Source organism: Zootermopsis nevadensis, unplaced genomic scaffold, assembly GCF_977971745.1.
Source record: "Zootermopsis nevadensis isolate Lab colony 2312 unplaced genomic scaffold, Znev_1.0 Znev_ptg000012l, whole genome shotgun sequence".
NCBI classification, from domain to species: Eukaryota; Metazoa; Arthropoda; class Insecta; order Blattodea; family Termopsidae; genus Zootermopsis; species Zootermopsis nevadensis.
In genome coordinates, this window is record NW_028259144.1 from 7,503,215 (window position 1) to 7,519,527 (window position 16,313).

At 36.6% G+C, this 16,313-nt stretch overlaps 1 protein-coding gene across 9 annotated transcripts in view; it reads right to left on the reverse strand.

The window, feature by feature from the left end:
* Nucleotides 1-16,313, reverse strand: part of LOC110826973 (uncharacterized) — a 311,187-nt gene that overhangs the window by 171,155 nt on the left and 123,719 nt on the right. For 4 of the 9 annotated variants that reach the window (XM_087347823.1, XM_022058125.2, XM_022058151.2 and 1 more), the window contains one exon: nucleotides 4,309-4,374. The exons of 3 other annotated variants lie outside the window; for them this stretch is intronic. The gene's annotated coding sequence lies outside the window, so the exon portion shown is untranslated. Of the gene's footprint in view, nucleotides 1-4,308; nucleotides 4,375-13,304; nucleotides 13,412-16,313 lie in introns of those variants that run through there. 2 more of the 9 variants (XM_087347824.1, XM_087347825.1) reach the window with 2 other exon arrangements.

A 16,313-nucleotide genomic window follows, 5' to 3' on the forward strand; every position in this document is an offset into this window, starting at 1 on the left:
TTTTAGTTAGCCAGCCAGTCAACCTATTATTTTTAATAGTATTAGTACTATTATTATAGTAGTAAAAGTAAAGTAAAGTAAAGTTTGTCCCACTATACGCCATGTAGGCGTTTGGGGTGAGAGGAGGTATAGCTCCTCTCTTCCTTGACCTCGGCACTAGATGGGGGTGAGTGGTCAGCATCACGCCCCGGCCGGCTTTACCCCCGGGAAAGGACCCCGGTACCTATTGTAGAGGAGGCTGGGTGGGCCCCAGAGCCGGTCTGGACGCAGAGGCTAGAGGAAAAATCCTCTGCCCCCGTCGAGGATCGAACCCCGGTCGTCCAGCCCGTAGCTAGTCACTATACTGACTGCGCTATCCCGGCTCATATTATTATAATAGTATGCATGTCGTGTTAGTATAAAGTAGAACCATGAGCTTAAGTTATATTCACCGAGAAACGACTAAAATAATATCTTAAATTCTTTACATCATGAGTCAAAGCAATTAATACATAGCATTTCCAGAGGACATTCACATTTCATTAAAAATAAGTCTATTAATCTTCTAAAAGACGCATATTTGTGCCCTCGCTTGCTTATGGAATAACATCTTCTAGTTTAATTTCTCATCTAGGACTTCACAGTTTCTCATATTGCTCTAACTCCTCCGTGAATATCAATAAGTCCTTGCGAAATTAAATGAATTTCCCACAGCACTGACTTTATACACACAAGGGGCTGGTCTCACTGGAGTAACAGAATGCGTCAGAACGAAAGTGACATACGTCATATAAACGAAACTTCCAACAAAGTGAAGATAAACTGTTTACATTAATTTAGACAGCATTGTTTCTCAAACAGCAGTTGACAAGAATGATACATTTTGTTACCATGGTTGCTATTTTTTTCTGTTAATATCCTAAATTACGTAGCTTTGCCTTTGACATGTGACATTTTTATTCACACACATTCAATTAAGCATAACCCGGGTGTACTGCGATACAAACCGTTTAATTTCTTCTCCGGCAATGACACAGAACAATGCCTTGCCAACAGCTAAAACAGATAGTCGTGATTCACTATGCCAATTACTACACAAACTCATTTTAATATCAAAAACACAAAATTTCAACTCATTCTCAATCAACTTAGAACGACAACGCACCCTCCAGCAGAATCCTTAACCCAGTAAAAACATTTTATAAAACCCGATGTTCAAAACAGCCCATCAATGGCACCTACCATGACTGGATTAATGTATACCCCAGTCTGGCATATAAAATAAAATTTAATATTATTTTCCATCGACACCTAAGTCTTCCAAGTGGTCTCTTTCCTTCAAAATTTTCGGTCATAAATTTCTTACCTCTCCAATGCATGCTATATGCCCCACCAATGATTCGTATTCATTTTATTACAATAATAATCTTTGCGCACAAGCACTAAACATTGTCTAATGACAGATAAACAGTTTCTAAGAAGCGATATTTGCCTAACATTTTAAGTTTAAGAAACCCATTACCAATAATGATACCTAAGTTTCTCTTCTAACTGAAGACACAACGCAATTATATGCGAATCCAGTTTTAAAACTACAACGTAAAAGCAAACTTAATAATTACTACAAGGACTTGATCATTCCTCAAACTGAAAAACAATTTAAAGCGATAGCCATTCTGTCTTGCAGCAAACAAAGTTTAAAGTGACGCCATTATCACAAGCTATTTAATATTAGCTAAATACCAGCCATTAAAAACGTACAACGTAGCATCCATTACGAAGAACATGGAGTGAAATATTCACATTTATTCCATATACTTCGTTTCTGTCTAAACTTAAGTACGTCCTGCAACTTAAAACTGTTCAGAAAATGGCAGTTAGGACCCGACCCCCCCCCCCCTCTCTCTGCGAATCTCCAGGGAATACGGATAACAATGGATTACCTTCCATATTTCCACTAACTTGTTTCTCTTTCTAGAAGCAAAAAAGGGATGAATGGATCTTATTGTTATGTACCATTACGAGAGACAATCAAGAGTGACATAAAAACGTAAGATAAAGGTGGAAGAAATAAAACAGAAAAACATCTAGTTTTATTACGTGTTTTTTGCATATTCCATTAGGTTCTGTAACATCTTTGTACACATAATCCACTCTATTCTTTCCTAGTTCTGATATATCAGGGCAGAATATAGTACACAGGGATATAAGAAGCAGAACAACTACACGTGGGATACTTTAATGTTCAGTTAAAGGCGCCAAATATCAGCTTAAATTTCCATTCCTTTGTTGTAAGAATTTACACAATTTAAATAGAGATTTTTATCTATTTGTTATGGATTATGAAACCACAAAATATAATGTAAAAATACATGTATACTTTTTCCTTAAGCTGGCCTTATTACGCGTAAGTCATTAGTTTAATTAACACCTATTACATGTAAAATAAACATACAAGTAAAAATTAATTATAACAATGTTTACCGCGCGAAGAACATGCAAAAAAAATTATAAATGTGCTACTAGAAATTAACCTATATTGAAATTCAAATTTATAAATACCAGAACAATTTCTTTAATCTGTCTAGATCTTTGAAAAAAACGACTGTATTTATTCTTAACACCAAAGCTCAAAGCAATTCTTTAGCTTAGAAATATTTCAATTTTTTAAGCTCAGTTACGGAAGTATTAGATCTACAGGACACGTATGGGGGGGGGGGTAAGTAAACCCCTTAATTATAAACCCCCTATATATTATCAGGGCGGCATAAGGATTACTGTTCCCTGCTAATTATCCTGTCTACCGACTGCGCTATCTAACTGCCGCATACAGGCAGTTTCTAGGGAGTCAGGGGTGGTAGGTGGGGGTTCTACATTCTCCTCTCTAATTGGCAACACCACCGCCACCCCCTCTGCCGGCCCGAGAGATAAAGCTAGATAAAGTGGGACAGCATGCTTCTGGGCGAGGGCTGTATTCGAAGGGTTGCAAGTTGCGGGCAGGAATTTGACGTTTTATAGTAACACAAGCTTGTTAAAGCAGTTGTTTTGCGCGGTACTGAAACAAGAAACAACATAACAGACATCAGATTTGACTATCCTTCATTCAGCGCCCTGTAATATCCGTCTCGAAACAGCATTACCCAAGTAACGCGTCAGATGTCACCTGCTCCGTTCTGCCAGTGAATCACCTGACCAATCTTTCAGCCGACAGTCTACTCTATGTATTGTCATCTGTAACCTTGAGACACCACGTACTGTCCACAGACCAGGAGAAAAGCCCTTCGGAGGAAGTCGTTTCTGGGGCGGTGCAGGGGGAATGTTTACTATCAAGTGGACTACAGGGCTGCTATTGGTGGGAAGTGTGATACGTCAGAGTTTTACACTACTACACACAGACTGAAAACATCAAGCAGTTAAGAGTAGCGTGTAGTGAACGCACCTGTAATGTGTTCTGCGGGTGTTGCGATAATATTCTATATTAAATCACTGTGTCACTGTGAGGTTATCTTAAAGCTGTACCCATTATACCACATGAAAGCCTGTCGTCTGTTGTTCGTTCAGTGGTTGTGGAACGAATGGTTTTAGGATGGGTCGTCACTCACCGCGAAATCTTGCGCATCCGCGTATATCACAATCCTAGCAGGGCTTTTTTCCTGGTATGTGGACTGTATACACGTTTGAAATTCAATAAAGAGCTGATAACAGCGCTAAATTTTTCCGCCCAAGCTGTTGATTGCTACGTAACACTCAGGCAGGTTCAAGGATCATGAAATCGCGACGGTACAATTGTCAAATTAGTTCAAATCACGTAGCATTTCGTCTGATTTATATCTGGTGGATGATTTAATTGTTAAACCCTCCCCCACTAAACCATTTCGCTGTTAGACGACTTTTTCCTTGTGTATTTATTTATTGTTTATTTTATGACGCTGTGAGTAGCTCAGAATTTTTAGAATGATTTATAAATAATGGCTACAAAAGGATATGGAAGGAAGCTGGAGTTGACATTTTATTAATCTGTGAAAAAATCTGCAGGAGACTGAGGAAAACCATGAAAACCTTGGTATATCATATCTCCAGGACGATATTTAAACCCGGGGCTTCTAAATACGAAGGAGTTGTGCTAACACCTCGGCCACGATGTTAGATCAAGATAATTTCTTTAGAAGTACAGAAGCTAAACATAGCAGAATTTCAATCCTAGTATAATAGTCTGTTCTTAATATTACTTGACACTTATGAAAGGATTTTTCATTTTGTGTTTCGCGGTAACACGAGGGAGGGCTGAGTTCTTAATGAAAGTCTGCACGTTTTGAAACTGAAGATTACCTGCTCAGGTAATTTCTTCCTACGTAGGCCTAGGTCTTAGGTCACGCGCTGAATCTTTCCACAAATCTGCAATAAAAGGAACAAAAAATGACTATCAAAACTGAACACTACTATAAGACGCCTACAAATAGATTTATATTCAAACCGTTCAGTTAAAATAATTCTTCTAGTGCAATATAACGTTATACACAGTAGAACTGCTTGAAACATACTAGATCATACAAAAGCTGGTAATAAGAACCTAACCTAACTAGCTAAATAATACAGAATAATAGTTGTTTAAATGACAAAAATATCTCACATTTTATGATACGTCAATGTTCATTATCGTGTTCAAGATATTCAATCATTTTATTCTATCCTGAGCTATTTTAATCCAGACCACGCATGAAAGATTCTTTTGGAATCCGTTTTAATATTATTTTCTTCTTTCTCTGTTTTCTTATTCTCTTTCAAGTTAGCGTACATAAAATCGCAATGAAATTAACAAATTTCTTCCCTCAAGTTCTGGAAGATTTGCCGTACAAAACTGAACATAAATTACATCTTTTTGGCTATATAACCTCTTTCGTAAGCCAGTATTGTACTGTACAAAAACTTCTAAATAACACGATAGAAACGTGTATTTCAACGCCACCCCACAGGCCACCACCAAGCGTTGTCTGTGAAGATCTTTCCAAAGTTCCTTGAACGTGGTTTTCACCCTCGACTATAAACCTGCAACGCCCCACTTAATAAGAACAACTCATACTAAGACGCGACTTTAATATTATCATGACATGTGCTGGTCCGAGAATAAAACTTTGTAGTTCGACGCTGGGGTGATTAGTAGCGATAGCATATAAATACTTTTAAGCTTCTAGTTGCATCAAGCAGTGGTCGATAATATGGATAATATATAACCATAACATTTGTAACCTCCAGAACATGGAGGTAATTTTGATTAATTTAAGCAAGCAGTAGCAAGTTTGGTATAAATATCATCAAAAAATTCAGATCTTACTGATGTAAAGATATGTCTTCATCACAAAAATCAACTTTGTTTAATCACTAATTTGAATAATAACGAAAATAATCGCTATTAATTCTGACATTTAAATAAAACCCAAAAATACACTGTGGAAAAAGTGTGAAGCACTTAAAATATGTGGTACATATTGTTAACGCTGCATCAAAGCGTTGAAGGAAACAGCTGTGCAGTCTGTTACGAAGAGAAACAGCCCTGAGTTTAAACAGTGGGATAAGAATGTCATGTTGAGCTCACGTGTGGCGATGAAATACTAATGATAATGGAAGTGGTGAAGCCACGTGGGAAGAAGTGATGACATTAACAAAGAACACGAGCATTTCACAACAGCGAGACATCTCATAACAAAATGAGCGTGTTCCATAAGCAATGTTACTGCTACACTAATCTGATCAACTACTCAACAAATGTTTTGTTGTCATTTAATACGCATTTAAATTATCCACCCTTGAAATTATTATTATTGCATCTTTTACCATTTTACAGGGTATTTACTCTGTTTACCCGAGACAAACCTTGCCCCTGAGGTACATAGTGCAGCAGCTATTTCTGAAATACATTTTCTCTTTTAATACGTGTTACATGCATTACACAGATTTCGTATAAGGCATTACATATTTTACATGAGCGTCTTTCGAATGATGTATGAAGATCCAAAAATGGCAGTTTTCTGAAGTTCCCTAATGTTGTGTTCGCCCGGGATGTTGCCAAATATTTTTTGAGTGACTTGGAGACAGTTTCAGTTGCTCCTACAATAATTTGAATTACTTTTTCTTCATTATTATTATTACATTAAAGATTTCACAGTTACGTCATACCTCATTCTTGAACTAACGTCATCCAAGGTCATGCAGGTTGAGTAACCCTGTGAAAAACGGACAGAAAGACTGACAGACAGACATGGGCGAGCCAACAATGTGTTCATCGCTTATGTTAAAGAATGCAGAATACTTAATAACTCTATAACAGCTTCATATGAGAAGACAAAGATACATTTTTATTTATCCTCGTCAGGGCCGTCATGTTGGTTCTTTGTTTTATTAGTAAATTACTGTAATATGTATTTAGGACCCTATGTAAAGCATACTTTAAAATTAAGTGAAGACATACTGTGTTCCGTCTAAAATTCTGCATGCATTTCTCATCTCTCGCAGAATCAAACAAAATCAATACAATTCTATAAAATTCAGTTAAAGTCTATATATGTCTACCAAGTAGCAAGCTTGCGTTTAGGTTCTGTTAAATTTTTCATTTTCGAAACGCACTTATCAAATACGGGTTGCACCTTTGTTCACACCAAGGCACACCAAAACAGTTCCGTTGGTGTCGATGTAATTAAATCAGGACACGGACGGACAGACACGTGCAGATCGGTAGTAGGGTTCAGAACAAGAAAGGTGAGAGGCAAATCATATTAAAATAAAGGATAATCTATTGACACATTGACGTTTGCAGAAAATTTGATTACCGTGTTATGTTCACTGCATTGACTTTCGTGAAAATTGCATCAGGTGTTTATATAACTCGCGTTACAACGATATCGTAACAATACGGAATCTGAGTTATGCCCTTCTTGCACTACGGGCTGTACATTCCGTATAAAAGCTCCACTTGATAGCCCTGTATGGGGAGAGGCAAACATAATTATGGCAGTCTGTATGTAAGCTCTATGGAAAGTTATTTGATTGCCATATACGAAACACAATCAGCCCCTGATGGACTGAGGCAGCACACAGTAAGAGAGACAGAGATACATAAATGTTGCCGGAGGATGGGAGGAAGCCGACTGTAGGAATTTTGCGTTTTATACTGACGGTTGGCAATCCTGCCTCTGACGCCTGTTATATCATCCACGATTAACCCGATAGCACCGCAGACTCATGGTCAGCCAGTCCGTAGGATAGATAATAAACGTGATTATCGATTTAACCAAACTCTGCAAGCACACTCTACAGCTACTCGTAACAGTAAAATGATTTCAAAACCAACGTTTAATCTTGGTGGTTTATGTTATCAGTTGAAGGCTACCTCGTGTCTCGTACAACGGCATCTCGTTTGGAAGATTTGTGTGTTTTGAGACAGGTTTATGACGATGGAAGGCTGGATATATATTTTTAAAGATTATTATACAATAAAATCTGTTTAAAACCGAACTCGGGCAGCACTAAAATACATATTTCTCGGAAGACTTTCTGCCCCAGAAAATATGGAGTAAAGGAGATAAATTATAACAGACTTATATAGAAAATGGCCAAGAAATTGTTAAGACTTTAATGGATTCCGAAGGTGCGTTATATTCTTCACAAGAAACCTCCACTGGTCTCTAACCTAACCTCACACTACTTCAAAAATAAACTTCGATATTATCTCCCCATTTACATTTTCAATGTCGTCACATTCCTTCAAGATTTCAGGATAAAATATTATGCATTTCTGATCATTCCATGTCCCGCCTGTCGAACCTGTTATTATTTTATCACCGTAATAGTGTTTATCGAAGCTTACCCAAATAACAAGTAAAAAAAAAATATTTTGGGCTTTCTTAAGATAGAGGTATCCGGTTAGGTGTTGAATCTATAAGAAATTTCAAACACGAAGAATGTAATGGGTACTCTGGGTACGTCGGTCAACTTCTACCAGACTACACTGCCCAACAACCCAGAAGACAGCCATCTTCGTATTCACCGCCGTGAAAACCTCAAATCCTACAGTCACCATATTAAATATACTTGGCAAGCATCTAATAGACTATCTTCGTGTCAGAAATGAACATCTGACACACTTCCAAGAAGCATGACTTATTTTAATCGTGCAAGAATCACAATGGTCAGCCAGAAGTTTTGATGACACTGACTTCCTAATAAATAAACTGACTTTACGGATCTGAGTTACAGAAATAATCGACCACCTCCCATATACTACATGACGTCCACGAACCGTCAGTAATTTTCCACCTAATAACTAATTCTGTGGTGGTACATTTCGAAGGACCAACGCCGTTAACACCATAAAGCTACATCAGACATCCACCTACCATCCTCCTCCAAATTCTCTCATCTCCTTCTTCGTATTTTTCTTGAACGTTTTACAAGATATTTCCATACCAACATTCAATAGTCTTCGTATCGTATTTTAAGCGCAGGCTTTCGTTGCAACAAAAATTTTATTAACCTAACAATACTGCACGATCTGCAGAACAGAAGATGGAAGCAATATTTTCCTCCGAAACATTGACATGTACCGCGAAGTATGCACGACGTTAGAACTCGGTAGACAAACATCGATAAATGAGTAATATAATTCTTGCCGCATCCACAAGTATTGGTAGGGTAGACCTATAATTTTTCAAATTAAACGAAGTCGGAATAATGTTGATTTTCAACCACAGAACATACAAGTGGGGAATAATTCTCCTCTTTTTTGTATATAAAATTAATTTTTTATTTGAAAACGACCTGGACTCTATTGTGTGAATATGTTGATTTCCCGAATTAATTTTTCTCTCTTCACCAGAATGAAAACATAAAAGAATTGAGTTTGTGATGAAAAATATATATATTTCTTCTTCAGTGTATGAAACTGTGTGTTTGTGTAAGAGATTACCACGATATTGAAAGGCGTACGTTAAACGATTTCTGACAGTTATTTTGTTTGGGACGTAGGCGCTTCAGAAACAACATTCAGTGAATACACAAGACAAAAAATTTGCGTTTTTAGCGTGAGGTTTGATAACTGTGAGAATTAAGATAAACTGGCTCCCAACACAGCTGCTATCATCTAGCGCACTGCATCACAGAACTTTCGACCCACGCACTGCGAGATCAAACACCTGGATGTTACAATAAGAAAACAAAAATGAATAAATCAATTCTAAAGGTTTTTGACGACGGTAGTTTACACTTAAAATTATTCATTGTCAGGACTCTTTCCATCGTATGTTCTTTAAAACCACGACGTTTCGGAGGCTGGTTCTGTCTCAGTCTTCAGGTGTTAGGTACCTACTCTGTTGGGTCCCTTAGATAGAGCTAGTCTCTGTCACTGTCCAGTACCTCTCACTTAAAGATGGAGATAGAACCAGCCTCCGAAACGTCGTTGTTTTAGAGAATAGACGATGGAAAAAGTCCTGACAATAAATAATTTTAAGTGTAAAAATGAATAGCCTTTGCACCCCAAGATAAAAAGATACAGCGTATATTTTATGTAATATTTCCATGCCTTAACATATAACTAAGCTGTTCTTGACAGGGTTAAAGAAAGTAAATTCCACGATCCGTAATATTGCTCTTTAACTACGGCTACCTTACAAAGAAATATGTATACGTTTCTTGTTTTAAGCATTACACATGCATATCATTAAACCGGTATTTCATTTAACTATCGTAATAGTACCAGATAAATAAAAATAGTACATAATAATGCAAAAGTCCAAGCCAGCCTGCCTTAATACCCCAATAAACGTAACAGGCTATGCCGATAAGTTATCTCTACCCTTGAAAATAATGACTAAAAATAAATACAATTTTTTAATCACACAATACAACTTTTTACATAATGCTTACGTGTAACAACATCTGTTACCACCAGTAGCATTAACGCTTGTCAATCAATTCTCATATAAAGAACGTAAGAAATTCTATACAACACAAAAAAGACTTGTTATCTGTAAAAATAGAGCTACTCATTTGTATATATTCTACGACAGCTATAATAAAGCACGCTTTACTCGAGACAGATAATTCGTTTCCACCCACATCCATAACTAAAAAAAATGAATATACATAAATCCATTTCTGACAAGTTGTCAAGGTACAGATTAAAAGATACTGTAAAAACATTTTAATAACACATAAAAGTGCGGTTTATTAAACACGATATACATCCAGAAAAAAAAAACTAGCGATCATCTAACCTCTGAGGGCGCTGACGTAGAATAATAAAATAAAATATCAACGCGTTCTTTTGAATGAAGAACATCGTTTCTTGCCACAGAACCGTTCGCAACTGTAGGGATATATACCCTGCACACGTTATTAAATGAAAGTTGAAGAAAAACCTATGCGACACACAGCCGTAAGCCATGCAATGGTACCAGTGACACACCTCAACTATTCAGATAACAACGCTGCAAAATAACGTCACCTACTTAATGACTGAACGGCTAGCTTGCTAATAAATTAGTTAACAACCAGATAATTTTGTAGATCAGTGTGTTTGAGAATAGTTGGCCAGCTTGTAAAGAAATAACCTAACTTTTTATGGAAAGCAAAAGTCATTACCCTGACATTTGAACTTCTTAAGTAGGCGAATACGTAATTGCTGGTCTGTTCATTGCCGTGTTCACAAAAGCCCAAAACTGAACCTATCCCGGACCAGATGTGTGCTATATGTCCTCTAGATTTGACCACTAGCTGCAGGTATGTTATAAGCACAAATGAGAATATAACTGCTTTTAAACATGTTCAATTTTATTTTTAATTCAACGTTAACCTCACGACATTACGACTAGTCTCACCACGGATGCTTCTACGCAAGTATCCTGAAAGTGAGATACATCAATAGCACAACAATAACCAGACAGTGCATAATACAAGGTTTCCAAAGTACCCTAGACAAACAGGCAAAATCGGATGCCACTTCAAAGTCCACAACACTTCCATCTGGTGTTCGTGCAAAATTAAAACCATCTGAGTTGCATTTTGGTATAGGGTTCAAGCCTTGGTCGTATTATCGGTTATCCAATCTGACGATTTCCGTGATTTTCCTCTCTCTCTCTCTCTGTCTCCAGAGCAATTTGAAGCAGGCCACAAAAGCTTCCTTCCAAATTATTGCGAGCATTCCATTCACAATTATTTTCTCATCTTGTCCGAAAATATGTAACCTCTATAGTTGAGGCCACGTCGTTGAATAACCTGACAATAAACCACTTCCTCTCGTATTTACAATTTACATACATGTATCACCTGACGCTTTATAAACTGTGCAACTGATATAGCCTTGTTAATCGAAGTAGCCATTGTCCCGAGTACAATACGGCGTTGAAATGGTAAAAACTGCCGACATTTTGTAAAAACAACTGCTATATGCTTCTCGAGGGATGATAAAATACTAGGCTTATTCCTTCGAAATATGTTATAATACAGGTGCTTTGTTCTTCAGGGAAAATTATATCTAGGATACAACATGTTTCTATGAAATTCAGTCACTATGCTACACTTTATTTAAAAATTAACCCAACCTGAGATTATTTCAATCATCAAGGAAGAAACATCGGTAAAATTTATCATTTCGACGCATTACTATGCTTCCTTCTTCAAAGTGATATAATGTGAAGAGAGGAACACTAAATTCCTCCAAAACGCCAGTTAATTTTATAATTTAGAAATATTATATCCAAACGTCGCGGTCTCCTGGTTATCAATTCTGCTACATACAAAGAAAGGCCCCGGGTAAAAATCTCAGTACTGAGACCAACTATCTTGACCCATTTTTTCACGGCCCCTTCAGATAAATGCCGGTATAGGCCTAATAACTTAAGATATGCAACAACTGATTCCTTCAATATTCCTTTTATCCATTATCCAACAGTTACAAGGTACTTACAACGTCGTTCAATAAACCACAGACATGCTCGTTATCATACCCAGAAGACACTACCGTGAATTAGGATCACCGTGAAAACCACAGATTTACACAGCTTAAAACATTTTGTTTCGAGATAGGTGAAACCAAAATGACGAAGCAAGTTTTATGCACGTCACAGGCGGCAGAAAGCTGCTTTCCGTTCGTTGTGGTTGTGCTTTGCTTGCGTCCAATCAATTTCACGGCACTCCGGCTCTGCAACAAGCATTTCAGTTAACGGGGTCTGATGGCGTAGGATCGAAACTACAGGCATCCCCCCCTCCTTGCCGCCATCCCAAACCCACAACGATTCAAGCCTGAGACCAATTATAATTATCTTGGCACAGCTCTTGTGTATAAACTGCTACAGGTCTTGATATCAACAAAGTCCCACAGAGGAGAATTCATCCAGTGCCATGAAGGAGATACAATCCAGTCAAAATGAGACCCGAACTGCGTAATTTAAGCTGATGTAAGCGAAGAAGGTTGAGTGGAGGAGGAAGTGGATACAGTAATTACCATTTATGTTATTGATGGACCACATTAAACTTCCCCAAATTTTGGTTGAATTTTGAAGCTAATCCGTCAACCAAACAGGTTCGATGAGGCTGTTTGGGTAACATGAGCTACATTCAGGAAGGCCTTCTGCACACTAAAACAACACTTTTTCAAGTAGACCCAAGGGTCAAACTCCACTGTACGTCTAACTCAAAAGAAGCCATTTGTCACATAAGCAAAATCAACAGCCAATAGTGGAAGTTTTTCCCTAATCCAAATGTCAAACAAAGAGACGTTATCAGAAATAAAGATGGTTTTCTGGTTTTCTGATCTGTGTAGTCCATCAGCTGCATATCAAAACTTTGGAGACTAGAAGTAAAAACAAAGAAAACCATTTAAAGCCGTTTAACTCTGAAATAATGTTATAAACAGGCTTGTTTTTGGAAAAGGCGAGGGTATTGGGTATATTTCAAAACCCCACTTCTCTCTGATGTAACAAAGTAGCCATAAGAAGACTAGAAAGGTTTAATTCATACTGTAATACACAGTTTCCATTAAATTTATTTGAAATTTTTAGTTATAAATGAGCCTAGCTCTCGGAATCTAACTTCATGTAACCTACCCCAGCTTAAACAAGCGTAGCTTTGTCTAGCATAATCTAGTTAGCCTGGCTTAGCCTAACCTAAAATAACACAATCTATTCTAGCCGAATCCAATCTAGCGTAATGAAACATAGCCTAGCCTCAACTACCCTAGATTAGACAGACAGACAGATAAACATAGCCAGTTCCAAATGCGCTCATTTCATGCAACGAATACACAAACAGGAAACTAACAAAACTTGTATACGTACCCGTATTCGAAAACATGTATCCTGTTTGTGAAAGTAGACTGATATACCGAAGTAACCATGAAAAGAAAATTTCACAAGATCTTGCACACCTACCGATATTCAAACACTGTCTCTCTCGTTTTTAAAAGTGGGCTGACCACTGCTCCTTGCACAATGCCTGTTTCACGACACGTCAGTTAATAATAAATAACTTTTCCACCAAATGATAAATTGCTAATAGTATGAGGTAAAGTTACTTCTGCAAATGATAAATTATATACGAGTTTTTTAAAAATGACCTGTCCGCACAATGCAAGATAAAATATTCAGTGCAAATTTTAACAAAACAAAACTTAGACAACTAGTTATGATTAATTTCAACTTGATTTATTTCAAAGAAATATTCCAACCGATTCAGAAATTAGTACGAAAAACCTTCCTTAAAAATCCTGAAGGAAGAAGGCTACTTGGAGGAACTAAGCGTAGATGGAAGGATAATTATAAAACGATGTTGTGGTGGCATACTGTTCCGGAACACTGGTCTACAGCGTTAATTATTACAACACAAAATTATTTTGCCCCTAACTGAATACAGCATGTAAGTGAGGAAAAATCTAAGGGTATGTCCATGTCTTGTCACCAGAATATAAAGCTAATAAAACCTTTCAAAATGTGACTAATTTCGTATCGGAGATCGCGTATAATTAATTAAAACTGCACTGAAGAGGAAATTAAATCAAATTAAACTCGGGAAATGCAGTTCGAATCTTCTATACGAGATTATAATTTTACCCGTTTTATATGGGCGTGAAACTTGGTTCTAACCCTAAGGTAATAACATTAATTAAAGGTGTTTATAATATGGTGCTTAGGAAAATAAATGAGAAACTCCATAATTTTTACTGTTCACCAAATATTTGTTAGGATGATAAAATGAGGGAGTATGAGATGGACGAGGCATGTAGCGCGCATGGGAGAAATAATTTCGTAGATAATTTTGGTTGGAAAGCCTGGAAGAATAAAACCACTTGTAAGACCTAGAGGTAGATGGGAAGACATTACTGAAATATATCATGGGGAAATAGAGTTGGAGGATGTGGATTAAACTGATCTGTCTTAAAATAAGGACCGGTGGCGGTCTCTGGTGAACACTTTAAAGATCGACCCACATCCATAAAAGGCGACTAATTTACTGACCAGTTGAGCAACGTCTATCTTCACCGAGTTATACAGTATGTTGCACACATTATCAATTCCTCGAATACAACTGTATATCAGCATGAAAATCGGCCATTTAACATACTTAAAGTAAGCCTACAGGAGTATTTATGCATGTCCTTGCAAATATAATTTTAAGAGCAGACACGGAAAGTAATTAAATTTAATGTTAAACTGTATAGATAAAACATACAATTATATGCGTTTTATTTTAAAGCGTCTCATGACTTTTGTACCACTCTGTACAAGTGGGCAGCTAGTGTAGAATATTTCAATGTTAACTTTACGCATATTCAGTGTTGGACTATCAAGCTAATAAATTTTGTTCTAGTCTTGTGGAACAGTTACAATGTAGAAATTCCTTTTGTGTGTTTAGAACGCTATTGACTGCATTTTAAGTCTGGGGTACCCGATACTTTCAAAGACACCCCATGATATATCCATCTTGTGTATTTTTACAATCATGTGTACTATTTTTCATTATTATTTCACTATTATTGTATGTATTATCAATGTTTACCTGTTATTGGCTTCTTGCTGTTAGCAAACACGTAAATAAATTAATTGAATTGAATTGAATTGAATAATTCATAATCAGGTTTCAGCTTTTCATTCCAGGCTGTAGTAAAAGGTGAGAAGTTAGAATAAGAAAATTCCCGAATCATTATTTACATACCGATATTAAACCTGCTTAAGGTGAACTGTAAAATGAAAAATTACTGACGCAGAATATTTATTAAGACGCTAATAACCAGTCAGTCCAGAAATTAACCGTCTTCTATGGAAGTACAAAGTAAATTAGACTTCAGTATACCTACCCCATTTCATAAAGGCGTTGTTTTTATTAATGCATAACAGAGTGCATCATCCCAGAAGGACGTAAAAATAAAATAATTTATTTACATGAAATTAAATTCTTAACCTTATTTGATTCAACAAATATTCATTATTAGTGTTCATAAGAGAAAATATAACTATAACAGTATCACAGTTACGCCCTACTGTTGTCTTCGATACGAAGCTCTGATGATAAGTTTTTCTATCATGACGGTCGGATTAGACCAGTCGGCCACTGAATAGCGACATGTCAGCATTGCTAATGAAGCCAGTAGAGCTATATTATTACCCGCACGGCAGTTACCAACTTCCGGGAATGTACCATACCACATGCGTGATTGTACCAAACAGGAAGGCAAGAAAACATTTTCTTTCGTTCCATAAATTTTATTACAGATAAAGTGGGTGACATTTTTATATCTTTCTTACTAATCTTAGTAAATGCAAGACTCAATTAATTGTCTCACTCACGAACAATGCGAAATTATTACTGTGCACTAAAATAGTATGACAGATTTATACATGAAAACATGTCGCACAGAGATTCAGAAACGTATTCATAATTTGATACGCAAGAAGGTTTTAAAAACCAAATAAGATGTTGACTTTTTCCACACAAAAACACGAAAAATCTTCTTCACATATGGATCAATTTAATGATTTACACAGGCCATCTAGAAGCAAATTATGTTAACACAAGAATGCATAATTTGCTAACGTCGATCGATCGAATCTCCATATCAGATATACATGTACTTTCATATCGATATGTACAACTGCCCGCGGTCTTAAAGGCATAATACTATGTCAGTGGTAGTGTAAAGAAAACTAATATTCTTTAAACATTAAATAAATAATATTAAAATCAAAATTTAAAAAGCAACAAAAATTTTTTAATGTCATTGTATATGCTCAATCTTTTAAATTCTGGCATATGAATTAAGATGTTACTTACAAAATTTTCATGGACAAACT